Source organism: Magallana gigas, chromosome 3, assembly GCF_963853765.1.
Source record: "Magallana gigas chromosome 3, xbMagGiga1.1, whole genome shotgun sequence".
Lineage (NCBI taxonomy): Eukaryota > Metazoa > Mollusca > Bivalvia > Ostreida > Ostreidae > Magallana > Magallana gigas.
The window spans coordinates 55,849,109-55,862,903 of record NC_088855.1 but is presented as its reverse complement, the minus strand read 5'-3'; positions in this window follow the sequence as shown (position 1 = coordinate 55,862,903).

Below are 13,795 nucleotides of genomic sequence, written 5' to 3'. Positions count from 1 at the left end.
GACTCGTATTCCATACTTCTAAAACGAGGTTCTTTGTTTAAAGCAGCCATGACATTATACGAAAAAGGGTCGATCTGACTATGATAAATTTGCTTGTTGTGCAACAGTTCGCGTATGAAGGGAAATTTATGAAACATGCAAAATATAATTGGTGCCGAATTTGTGAAGTAAATTGAGGCTAATAAGTTGACAGTTTTCACAAATGACGTTGGTGTTAGCTTGTTCTGATTTTCGTTTCGTTTTCATTATTTATTCTTTGTAACCTGGGAACTATCGTCTGTATTTCGTGATTTTTACGTATCAAATCAAACAGAGACTTCGGTAAATTAAACAGTTTTAAACTGTTTACCTGCGCAAATTAAGCAAAATCTGATGTATCAAACAAGAGGCCCATGGGCCACATCGCTCACCTGAGGAGGAATAGGTATGATAAAATCAGCTTAATGGAGTCTTAATACAAACTATCTGGACAATGTACAATAATAAATGTAGATCCTGTATAAATAAAATTCATTTTCCCCTGGATATTCTTATGTTTATAATCATTAGTCCCTTTTCTAACCGGATGATTTTATAGTCATATCATATGTTGAGTATTGCAGTTCTCAAAAAGATCCTTAACAATAGTTTATATATGGGATATAAACGTACATCAACCTCTGAACCTTCTCGTGAGGCCAAAGAATTGTCCTGGGGCCAAAGTCTTAACAATTATTGTTATGTTTATACTGATAAAATCTTAAGTTCTAGCATCTCTCGCATAAATAAAACAATGTTTAGGGCAGTAATTGATTTGGACATTTATTAATGGGAAAACTCCGTAGTTTATTTATATTATGAGCACTGGCTCTGCTGAAGTTGATATTTGATAGTCTGTGAACTTTTTGTGATGTACCTTAATAGATTCTCAGTTAATAAAATGTAGCCGTAGTAAACGGACGTGTTTGTATTTCTTAATACACAACAAATTGGCGACGAGGATGTTTTAAGACTAACTGATAATTCCATGGAAATTTTCGTATAAAAGTTACTGCAAAGTTTCTGTGATTAACAGTTTGAGTCATTATTACCAAGATGGCAGGTTACATAGGAAAAATTGATCCCTTTGATGACAGCATTGAAACTTGGACTTCATATATTGAGAGACTTGAACAATATTTCAAGGCCAACAAAGTAGAAAATGAAATGAAAGTTAGGGCGCTTTTAAGTTTGATCGGGGGAAAAACCTATTCATTATTGAGAGACCTGACCAGTCCTGAAAAACCGGCAGATAAAAACTTTGTGAAATTATTGAAAGATCACCTATCTCCCAAACCATCTGTAATCGCAAAGAGATTCCGATTCAATCGTAGGCAACAACTTGATGGAGAATCAGTAAACGAATATGTGGTGAAACTAAGGAAATTGGCTGAACATTGCGAATTCGGAAAAAACTTAAACGACACTCTTCGCGACAGGATAGTGTGTGGACTTAATAACGAGCAAATACAGAGGCAATTATTATCCAAATCAACTCTTACACTTCAAAAAGGCATTGATATAGCAGTGGGAATGGAGACCGCCTCAAAAGATGCACAAGAACTAAGACATAAACAAATAAGTGTCAATAAACTCAACCAACAAAGGACGTACCATCAAAAACCTAAGTCACCGCAGCCAAGTAATTGCATTCATTGCAATGGAAAGAATCATGATTCAGCTGATAGCTATTTTAAATCAGCTGTCTGCCGAAAGTGTAACAAAACAGGACATATCATTCGAGCCTGTGGAATTACAGGTAAAGGAAAACAAAAATTCAAACCAAGAAAACAAAAGAAATTTGTCCGAAATATTGACCAGACAAGTGATGACAGTGATTCATCATGCGAAATCGAAAAATTGAGCATTAATTCAGTTATCAAAACTGATGATCATCCTATACTCTTAAAAGTCAGAGTAAATGGAAAGGAAATTCCAATGGAATTGGATACTGGATCAGCTGTGTCCGTAATATCAGAGGAAAAGTTCCGAGAAATTTTCGATAAGCAGCCATTAAAACCAAGCAAAATCAAACTCCGCACATATTCTGGTGAAAAACTTAAACCAGTTGGAGTCCTAGATGTAAAAGTTGAACACAATGGACAAAGTGCAGTCTGTGAGCTGTATGTTGTAGAAAAAGGGACATCAACCCTATTTGGACGGTCATGGCTAAAAGAAATAAAACTCGACTGGAAAAATGTCAAAAGCATCATGACGGTTGCCACAGAAAAACCTGAAAGCCAAAGGAAAATCCGTGAAATCTTACAAAAATATAGCTCAGTGTTCGCTGACGGAATCGGTAAAGTCCATGGAATCAAAGCAAATCTACATGTAATTGATGATGCGAAAGCAATTTTCTGTAAGGCACGACCAGTTCCATATGCCTTGAAACCAAAAATTGAACAAGAACTAGGAAACCTAGAAAATATGGGAATTCTAGAAAAAGTGAACACGAGCGATTGGGCAACACCAATTGTACCAGTTCCCAAGAAAAATGGAAAAGTTAGGATATGTGGAGACTTCAAGGTCACACTCAACCCTCAACTAAACGTAGACCAATATCCCTTACCGAAAATAGAGGATATTTTTGCGTCCTTGTCCAATGGAGAACATTTCTCTAAAATTGATTTGAGACAGGCATATCTACACATGGAAATGGGAGAAAAATCCAAAGCGTACCTGACGATAAATACCCACAAAGGATTGTATCGATATAACAGACTGTTGTATGGGGTAGCATCGGCGCCATCAATTTGGCAAAGAACTATGGATCAGATTCTACAAGGATTACCAGGTGTTCACTGCATATTAGATGACATGATAGTCACTGGTAAAACCGATAAGGAACACTTGAGAAATTTGGATAGTGTTCTTCAACGCCTCCAGAAATTTGGATCAAGGGCTAACCTTGAAAAATGTTACTTTTTCAAAGACAGTGTCCACTATTGTGGACATGAAGTCACAAAAGATGGAATCTGGAAAACAAAAGACAAAATTGATGCTGTATTAAGGACGCCAGCACCTGAAAATCTTACGCAACTGAGATCATTTCTTGGACTGGTGAACTATTACAATAAATTTCTGCCAAATATGGCAAGTGAACTGAAACCAATGCATGAACTGTTGGAAAAAGGACGTAAATGGTCATGGAATGAAAGCCAACAGAAAGCTTTTGAAAAGGCAAAAAGGCTTATTACTTCCGATACGGTCCTGGCTTATTATGACCCAGATATGGACTTGTACCTTGCTTGTGACGCCTCACCATATGGAATAGGAGCTGTGTTGTCATACAAATACGAAAATGGAAGTGAACGACCAATTGCTTACATATCAAAAACATTGACAAAGGCTGAACGAAACTATGCACAAATCGACAAAGAAGCACTGGCGATATATTGGGCGGTAAAAAAATTCTACCCTTATCTTTTTGGACGGAAGTTTACACTGATCACGGATCACCAACCATTAACTTCGATTTTTAATCCTTCAAAAAGCATCCCTGTAACCTCCGCTTCAGGATTGCAAAGATACGCTGTGTTTCTGTCAGGATTCACCTATGAAATCATGTACAAAAGTACAAAGAATCACACAAACGCAGATGCATTGTCAAGACTTCCCATGAAGTCAAGTGAAAACGATGAGCCAGATGCATCTGACATTTTCAACATTGAACAAATTGAAAATTTGCCCGTTACTGCAATGGAAATTGCACGAGAAACAAAGAGAAATCCGATGCTGAGTTTTGTTTATCAACATGTGACATCAGGATGGAAAAAGCCAGAGGACACATCTCTGATGCCGTTTTACAATCGTAGAGATGAAAAAACCACACAACATGGATGTTTGATGTGGGGAATCAGAGTCATAATTCCAACGAAACTTCGACAGAAAATACTGGAAACTCTACATGCGTCTCATTTAGGAGTCGTGAAATTGAAAGGCATTGCGAGAGGTTACGTATGGTGGCCAGGCATTGATAAAGAAATAGAAAACGTCACAAAATCATGTAGTGGGGGTTCAAAAATTCAAAATAATCCAACCAAGGCACCAGTACATCCCTGGGAATGGCCGTCAGCACCTTGGCAAAGAATACACATTGACTTCGCCGGACCATTATTAAATAAAAATTTTCTCATTATGGTGGAAGCGCACTCAAAATGGCCTGAAGTTTTTCCAATGAAAAAAATAACTTCTTTTAAAACCATTGAAATTTTGCGTACAGTATTCGCACGAAACGGAATTCCAGAACAGATCGTATCAGACAATGGACCACAGTTTACATCACACGAATTTGACGAATTCATTAGGAAAAATGGAATTAAACATTTTAAATCCGCTCCATACCACCCTGCAACTAATGGTTTAGCGGAGAGATTCGTGCAAACGTTCAAATGTAGCCTAAAGTCGATGAGAAATCAAGAAATGTCACTCAACAAAAAGATTGCAAATTTCTTACTGTTGTATAGGAACGCGCCTCACAGCGTTACAAATGAAACACCGGCAAAATTATTTCATGGAAGAAATCTTAGGACATGCTTAGATCTGGTTAGACCTGACACAAGAAAAACTGTAACCGATAAAACCATAAAAAATGCGGTGGAGGAAAGAGGAACAACTCGTACAACTCGTAATTTCAAAGAAAACGACCATGTTATCGTGCGAGATTACAGAAATGATGATAAATGGATAGACGGACAAATTAAATCAAAATTAGGACCGCTATCATATGAAGTTACAACCGAACAAGGGAGCGTGTGGAAGAGACATGTCGATCAAATGCGAGATTCGAATAAAAAAATCGATGAACCGAGTTACCATGATTACCGGGACGACCCTACACCAGAGTTCAAAGAGCAAACAGAGTTGACCACCGTTGCGCCATCAAACAAAGAGTGTACCGATACCATACCGACTAAAAACGCGCCGCTAATGAGACGTTATCCGACACGTGCACGTAATAAAACCAAAAGACTGATTGAAGAATGTTAATTTTGATAGTAGACATTGTGACAATATCATAATCTTATATACCTTGTTTTTCATAACTTAGATTAGTTTTGTGTTGTTTGAATTACCATTCATCTTTTATGTTCATAAATATGAAGGGAGGAAATGTTATGTTTATACTGATAAAATCTTAAGTTCTAGCATCTCTCGCATAAATAAAACAATGTTTAGGGCAGTAATTGATTCGGACATTTATTAATAGGAAACTCCGTAGTTTATTTATATTATGAGCACTGGCTCTGCTGAAGTTGATATTTGATAGTCTGTGAACTTTTTGTGATGTACCTTAATGGATTCTCAGTTAAAAAAATGTAGCCGTAGTAAACGGACGTGTTTGTATTTCTTAATACACAACAATTATAAAGAATCATCTGGCTGATTAGTTTCTGAGAAGATTTTTAAAGATTTACCCTATATATTCCTTTGTTAAGCTTTGACCCCCCATTGTGGCCCCACCCTACCCCTGAGGATCATGATTTTCACAACTTTGAATCTACACTACCTGAGGATGCTGCCACACAAGTTTCAGCTTTCCTCACTGATTAGTTTCTGAGAAGAAGATTTTTAAAGATTTACTCTGTTTATTCCTATGTAAAACATCGACCTCCCATTGGGGCCCAAACCTACCCCCAGGGTTATGATTTTCACAACTTTGAATCTACACTACCTGAGGATGCTTCCACACAAGTTTCAGCTTTCCTGGCTGATTAGTTTCTGAGAAGAAGATTTTTAAAGATTTACTCTATATAATCATATGTTAAACTTCGACCCCCATTGTGGCCCCACCCTAACCCCAGGGGTTATCAATTTCACGACTTTAAAACAGCTTTGAATCTACACTACCTGAGGATGCTTCCACACAAGTTTCAGCTTTGCCGGCTAATTAGTTTCTGAGAAGAAGATTTTTAAAGATTTACTCTATATAATCATATGTTAAACTTCGACCCCCATTGTGGCCCCACCCTACCCCCAGGGGTTATCAATTTCACGACTTTAAAACAGCTTTGAATCTACACTACCTGAGGATGCATCCACACAATCGTCAGCTTTCCTGGCCGATTAGTTTCTGAGAAGATTTTTAAAGATTTACCCTATATATTCATATGTTAAACTTCGACCCCCCCCCCATTGTGGCCCCACCCTACCCCCGGGGTCATGATTTTCACAATTTTGAATCTACATTACCTGATAATGCTTTCACACAAGTTTTAGCTTTCCTGGCTGATTAGTTTCTGAGAAGAAGATTTTTAAAGACTTACTCTATATATTCATTTGTTAAACTTCGACCCCCCATTGTGGCCCCACCATCAGGTGAGCTAAAAAGGTTCAGTTTACAATAAAATAAGTTGTTAAATTTGGTTTCTGGAAGAACAGACTTTCAAAATTTTCTTAATAAGTATTGACATATTTTTTACTTTTTTAATCTTTACTTTTTAAGATCTGTGTACAAACATAGAATTGTGAGCAAATCTCTGTATCTAGCTTATAATTCGAAGCTTTACACTCAAATATGGTTAGTAAATAGACACAAGAAACATGCACTACATGTATAACAAATAAAGAACACAATTTATTTTTTCGAAATGAATCATATATATATATACATGTATATACCTACATATTTCCGTCAGCGAAATCAAACTCTATTTAAACTGAATAAACTCGAAAAAATGCCGAGCATCTCAACAAAACCTATTGCATTCATCTATCATTACGCAAAAGATAATGCCGAATTACCGATAGAATGAATTGTATTTCAGTAGGCACCTACCCCTACATCAGGTTTTGCTTAATTTGCGCAGGTAAACAGTTAACTGTTTGATTTACCGAAGTCTCTGTTTGATTTGATACGTAAAAATTACGAAATACAGACGATAGTTTCCAGGTTACAAAGCATAAATAATGAAAACGAAACGAAAATCAGAACAAGCGAACACCAACGTCATGTGTGAAAACTGTCAACGCATTGAAATATTTAGCCTCAATTTACTTCACAAAATCGGCATCAATATATTTTGCATGTTTCAAAATTTCCCTTCATACGCGAACTGTTGCACAACAAGCAAATTCATCATAGTCAGATCGACCCTTTTTCGTATAATGTCATGGCTGCTTTAAACAAAGAACCTCGTTTTAGAAGTATATGGAATACGAGTCTAGGTAAAATGGGTATGCAAACCCGGGCCGTCGCAAAATAAAAGCCGGGGCAGATCGGCAATCGTCAATTCCAAATACGCATTATTTTGCAGCCATATATACAGCGAATACAAATATGCTTGTCCATCAAATATCCTGAAATTTTAATGAGATTGGCAGATTAATAACTGCTAATCTTTTGTTTTGCCCTGGCCAAGTCTTGCCTACCCATTTTACCGGATGCCGAGCCCGAAGCTATTATGCTGATTGAAACACGCCTTTCCTTTATTATTATTTTCGTAATAAGTCAGATTTGAAACAGAATTACCCCTTAATTTTTGCAATTTATTTTTTCCTTCCTCTAAGGATAATATATGCTAAACTACGTTGAATTTGCCTCGGTAGTTCTTGAGAAGAAGATTTTTAAAAATGCACCCCCTTTTTCTACAATTTCAAGGTTTTCTCCGCTTTGAAAACAGATCGGACTTTTATTCCTCCAATTTATATTCGCCCTCCCATAAAGATGCTTTGTGCCAAATTCGGTTGAAATTGGATAAGCGGTTTTAGAGAAGAAGTTCAAAATGTAAAAAGTTTACAGACGGACAGACGGACGGACGGACAGACAGACGGACAGACGGACGACGGACAAAATGTGATCAGAATAGCTCACTTGAGCTTTCAGCTCAGGTGAGCTAAAAAGTACTGAAATACAATTCATTCTATCGGTAATAGGCATTGTCTTTTGCGTAATGGTAGATTAATGCCATAGGTTTTGTTGAGATGCTCGGCATTTTCTCGAGTTTATTCAGTTTAAATAGAGTTTGATATCGCTGACGGAAATATGTAGGTATATACATGTATATATATGATTCATTTCGAAAAAATAAATTGTGTTCTTTATTTGTTATAGTGCATGTTTCTTGTGTTTAATTGTTAACAATTTCTATTTACTAACCATATTTGAGATTCAAATTATAAGCAAGATACAGAGATTTGCTCACAATTCTATGTTTGTACACAGATCTTAAAAACTAAAGATTAAAAAAGTAAAAAAATTGTCAATATTTATTAAGAACATGTTCAAAGTCTGTTCTTCCTGAAACCAACTTTAACAACTTATTGTATTGTAAACGTAACCTTTTTTCGTCATTATTACTCCTACTGTACATGTGATCCTTGACTGTGTTTGTGTACATTTGTACAAACTGATTTTGAACCTCAAATACCAGTGAACTGGTCTTGAGTGAATAAAAGAATTGAAAATCTTAGGCCATTCTTTTTTTTCCATTTTAAATGCTGAATAAAAAATACCAAGTAAAAAATCTTTAGCTGAATGTAATAAACTCATGTGAACAAAATATGACTCAAAGCTAGGCGAACTGTGAGCTCTGTATCTTGCTCATAATTCTACGATTGGCGCTGAAATTTTGGATGAACATTAGAAATTCTATATGAATTAGAGTATGTTAAATACTTGTACAAACAAAATAAAAGAATGATATTCTGTATAAACCTACTCTCTGGCCCCCCCCCCTCCTTATACAATAAATAATGTGAAATCTACATCAATTTTGATAGTTTTTCAGACACGAGTAAATAAAAACGACATCTTTAAAACGGTTTCCATAGTTCTGACACATTTCTGTTGCGGGGATAAAGTAATTATCGTTATTCCTAAGAAAATATCACAGCGGAAAATTATCCTGGTTTGTACGAAGTAAATGACAGTCATTTAATTATAATGGGGAAGACAAATAAAATTTTTGAATGTTGTTAATTTGAGGATTTAAGCACATTGAGGTACAATTTTCTTCTTCACATCTATACATGTAGGATTTTTAAAATAAAAACAATAACTATTATATTTTTTTTTGAAATACAATAACTAGTAAGTAGTTGATGAAAAAAATGTACCTATATGCTCTCATATATTTTGATCTCTTTACAAAGTGGGGGGGGGGGGGGCAGAACGAAAATATAGGGAATTGGAAGTTTTAACTTAACAGTGTACCCTACCAAATGTTTAGTTTTATATCTTGCGTAGGATTTTCTTATTCTGGTAAAAAATAGTATTTCAAGAAGGTACAATGTCAAAGATTACGTGTATGCAAAAATAAGTGTAAAATTTGAATACTTTACATTATTTATTTTTTGTTATTCTAATGAGGGATCATATGGCACACTATCTTTTGAACGCCCATTGTTGCTCAGGTGAGCGATGTGGCCCCTTGGGCCTCTTGTTTTATCATTTTTGAGTTTATTCATGCAGATGTAACATTGTGGAACCGTAAACTAAAGATCCCGTTAGCGTGAATGTATTGCGCAAGCGCAAGATTGTAAAATCCAAAAAATCCAGGTGATTTCCGGGATTTTTTGAGGAATTTTCGTTGTTAATTAATTAGCGAAGCTTAAAGGTCATATGAAACGATATCCTGACCATATTGAGTTATATACGGGAATGAGTTCATAAGTGCCTATTTAATAAGACTGACATTGTTTTTTGGATATTTTATGCAAAATGTGAGCGCCACAGTCGATCAAAATTGCTTAATCGGGAAAAGGAACATTGACTTACGCGGCTTACCTCCCTTGCTTATGACGTCAGTAAGACCCAATCGCCTTATAAAGCTATGTTGTGAATACAAATATCCATGTCATTTTGCAGCATTTTAAAAGAAAAAAATACTATTTCATATAAAAACTTGTATAATTATACAATAATCAACCACGTCAGTATTTTTTCTCTCAAGAAATGAAATCGTGGGCGTTTTTATTTACATGTAATAGCGTGTACATAATGATATTCAGTTTCGAGACTGCACGGAGAATAAATGATTTTCTTCATAGATCCACATGCAAGTATAATATAATTTTAATATAAGCATATTTATATGTTTTATTTTGATCTTTTTAATGAAATTGACAAATTCAAAAATAAGTCTGATCGTTTCTTCCCATTTGCACGTTCATGCAATTCATTAAGATTTTTTTCTAAACAACTTGTAGGACTCATTGTGCCTCATTCGCTTCACGATTATATTGTTTGTTTCACTTTCAAATTCACAAATATGTTACCACTTAATTATTATTAGTCTAAGAGAAATTTCTTCAAATGTTTTGCTTTTGAAACGTGTACTTGAATGTGCGGTGTTTTGATTTTAAAACGTGTATGTGCGGTGTTTACTCACAGATCCCTTTTATCTCACTTTCTTCCGCAATGTTTTCTTTCGTTTTTTTTTATCATTATTGATGCTTGTTCTTAATAAAATCTGTTGATTATCTTCACATTCGTTCACAACTATTTTTATCAAACAACCGATTTATTTTACCGATACATTTCTAAATCCTTAAATGCCATATTTCCGCGATCTAATTTAATAAAACGTTAATACACGTGTACACAAAGTATTTTCTAAAGATATTGCTACATGTATATATCAATAAGTCAGAAATTTATATTATTTCGAAATAAAATTTAAGAATAATTTTGCGGCATTTTATAGCAGCTCTTAAATACAAACTATGTACACAATGCCTCAAACATTTTCATTGGCCTGCCTTATATACTTTTTTATGTGACAAATTAAATCAAATCAATTTAAATGCTTTAATTCCCTTTAAATGTAGCTCAATCATTATACGTACCGAAGAAGAAAATGATGTTTTTATTTCAAAAGGATAAGGATAATTCATTAATCAGCTGTAAATGTTGGAGCATTTCTTTCGTTAAATTTCCACTCTTTTACTCTTGTGAGAAGCTGATATTAGATTTATTCATTAACGACCAATTAAAACTAAGTCATATGTAGGCTACTACGAAATCTAATGATCTCACTTTAAAAGAAAGACACGTTCATATATGCAAAAAATACTAAAATTTAATCGATAAACTACTGTAAAATTACACTAGTTTTAATGCATTGTTTACATCGGTGGGTCTTTGTGACGTCATAAATCCACAAAATCAAGAACGATAAGCGGGCAAGAATTTTTTCAGGTTCTCAGTTTTCACGGTTATTTCTCAGAAATGCAAAGGCAAACAAATCTTACATCATGTATTTTAACATTTGTTTATACCAAGCTTTATATTCATGAAAGAAAATCATAGTGTAAAAAATCGTTTCATATGACCTTTAACTGAGAAAAAATAAAAACGAATTGGTAATCTTCAAGTACCAATGATTTTTAAAATATATAAAACAAAAGACAGTATTCTTCCGATTTCTCGGTATTAAAGACTAAATATTCGAGTCTATTATTTTAATATAGTAGTATAGATACATTAGTAAAGTGAACAAACATACGTAGACATTTTTTAAAAACAGCAATGATCGCTACCTTTAAACCCGCACGAATCATTAAAGAAAGCATTTTATCGTTTATGTTAACATCTTTCTTTTAGCTAATTGATAAATTGATTACGAAAAGTAAGTAAAATTCACTAAATTACTGGTAATGTACGTAAGTACGTTGGCTAAAAGAAACAGCCAAATCGTCTCCTGTGAGACTTTGAGTCTGACATCGTCATGACTATTTCGTACAGTCCGTGATTTTTCCTAGGTCGCTGTAGGTTTGGACCAATCGATAAACAAGGCGTGTCGATATCTGTCCTGTGAGATTCTTGTCAATTTCAGCCGCTGTAGATTTCGACCAATCGATAAACGGGGCGTGAAGATTTCAGATTGGCTGTTTATTTTCCGTAAGAAATAGAGAGAATAATACTTGGTAGATATAAATATTTTTATTATACTTTCATGTTAAATACTGAAATCTGATTGATTTAGACGTAGTCGATAATCCGTTCTATTACCCTCAGCGTTAGCAACACACTTGGCAAAGGGTAACACAACGAATTGTTACATAGGCGGTTCGCCGTAGAATTAACTTCATTTCTATATAAAAACTACGGAAGCGTAGTCTTGGAATTTCCAACTTTAATCTTGGAATTTCCAACATTAAAGTTGATTTTTCAACTTTAAAGTTAGAATTTCCAACTTTAATGTTGGAATTTCCAACTTTAATCTTGGAATTCAATTCAACATATTTATTAATATTTCAAGATTATCATGCACATACTACCGTATATGTATGTGTTAACTGAAAATTCTTTGTTGAAAATTGCAGAAAAGATTATTTTGTTTACATATAATCACTTTCCTAAATGTTTTTCAGTACTATGCTTCATTATGCTTAATCCTTTGAATTCTTTTATTCATTGAGGTTTTAAAAAAATTATATTAAATGTATATGATACAATCAAGCAACCTTTTATACACACATATATATATATATATTGATTATGACATAGTTATTGTTTTCATGGAATTCAGAAAATAAAATTGAAATTATAATTATGACATGTTATATTATTTCCAGTGAGTTCGAGTTGTTGTATTATTATATTGAGTTCTTCTTGAAAGCGAATGAGCTCCCCTATTCTTTTTATGAGCAAAGCCTAATTCACACTGAACAAAAAATCATAGTATATATCTATCTATACATATAAATATAATAAAAATCAACTTTAAAGTTGATTTTTTCAACTTTAAAGTTGGAAATTCCAAGATTAAAGTTAGAAATTCCAAGATTAAAGTTGGAAATTCCAACTTTAAACTTGGAAAAATCAACTTTAAAGTTGGAAATTTCAAGATTAAAGTTGGAAATTCCAAGATTAAAGTTGGAAATTCCAAGATTATAGTTGGAAATTCCAACTTTAAAGATGGAAATTCCAACTTTAAAGTTGGAAATTCCAACTTCTAAGTTGGAATTTTAAAGAAGAAAAAATGCAAAGTGGCACTAATTCGCTTCCGTAAAAAACAGTAAAATTTTCTCTAAAATTAAGACATCCAGTATAATAAAATAAATAGTGCCTGTTTGGGAGAGTGACTGTTGAAATTGACACCCCTCGAAAACCATTGTCAACCTCCGCTTCGAGTCGGTTGACAATGGTTTTCTCGGGTAGTCAATTTCAAAAGTTACCCTTCCAAACAGGCATCATTTATATAAAACTGTAAAATACCTGGTAAAATGCACGATATGAAGGTAGCGACATTGCAGTTGCAGAAAATATACATAATCCGCGTTACATGTTCATGCAACACAATAAAGCATGTACGTGGAACACAAAAAAAACCTTTTACATGCAACACAATTAACATGAAAACTGGTACATAGTAAAATTCACCAAGACATGTATACCCAGCTGAAGAATGTTCTTACATAATTAACGTGTAAAATTTATACATTATTAATATTATTTACACCTTATAATCATTTAACATACATGTATATACATATTTATTTATGACCACACTAGTACATCAGTGAACTTATACATGTTAACTTAAATAAACATGCACATAACTATGTACATGTACTTACTGATTACTGATGCATATAGTAGATGTACAGACTTATCAACATGTACCCAATTATTTGTGTACACATGTATACCCGCACGCACGCACGCACGCACGCACGCACGCACGCACGCACGCACGCACGCACGCACGCACGCACGCACGCACGCACGCACGCACGCACGCACGCACGCACGCACACACACACACACACACACACACACACACACACACACACACACACACACACACACACACACACACACACACACACA